At 38.6% G+C, this 559-nt stretch overlaps 1 protein-coding gene and 1 non-coding gene across 3 annotated transcripts in view; one reads left to right on the top strand and one right to left on the bottom strand.

Annotated features, from left to right (window-relative positions):
• Nucleotides 1-559, top strand: part of LOC119592021 (carbohydrate sulfotransferase 1-like) — a 107,787-nt gene that overhangs the window by 1,934 nt on the left and 105,294 nt on the right. The window lies entirely within an intron of this gene.
• Nucleotides 431-502, bottom strand: Trnag-ucc. The gene has a single exon. It is a non-coding gene; the product is annotated as a tRNA-Gly (tRNA).

The raw sequence follows: 559 nt of genomic DNA, 5'->3' as shown, positions 1-559 counted from the left end.
ATTCGGTGAACAACTACAGTAATAACAACAACGATTAAAACACAAACTTCAGCTTGTTTAGAACAAACGGTGCCAGACGAGTTTCTTTCACGACCAATTGGAAGGCTCCGTTAGGATGACGTCATGACACGGATCAGCCAATCAGACACAGCAAGGGATTTTTTTTTTTTTACAGACACTTGTTTTTTGTATTGTTTGATTTGATTATTATAACGCATTATTAAATTGTGGCAATATGGTTGGTAGTGATAATGACAGGTTAATAATGAAAAGCTCTGCATAAGCTTCAGCCTCATTATCATCATATTAACTAAGTTGCCACCGGTAATAGCTCCTCAGTTGTAAACCTCATCTTCATTGTCTAAATAACCGCCACCGTCACCATTACCATTGTCAATGCCATTAATAAAGATGATAAAAAAAAAAAAAATGCGATGGCCGGGAATCGAACCCGGGTCAACTGCTTGGAAGGCAGCTATGCTCACCACTATACCACCATCGCTTTATAAGAGATAAGCTGTCTCGCTGTTTATTGTATCACTCGTTACACGTTTACCCA

The sequence above is a fragment of the Penaeus monodon genome, chromosome 29 (genome assembly GCF_015228065.2).
Source record: "Penaeus monodon isolate SGIC_2016 chromosome 29, NSTDA_Pmon_1, whole genome shotgun sequence".
Taxonomy (NCBI): domain Eukaryota; kingdom Metazoa; phylum Arthropoda; class Malacostraca; order Decapoda; family Penaeidae; genus Penaeus; species Penaeus monodon.
Note: the sequence above shows the minus strand (reverse complement) of the source record. Positions and strands in the feature narration are given on the sequence as shown.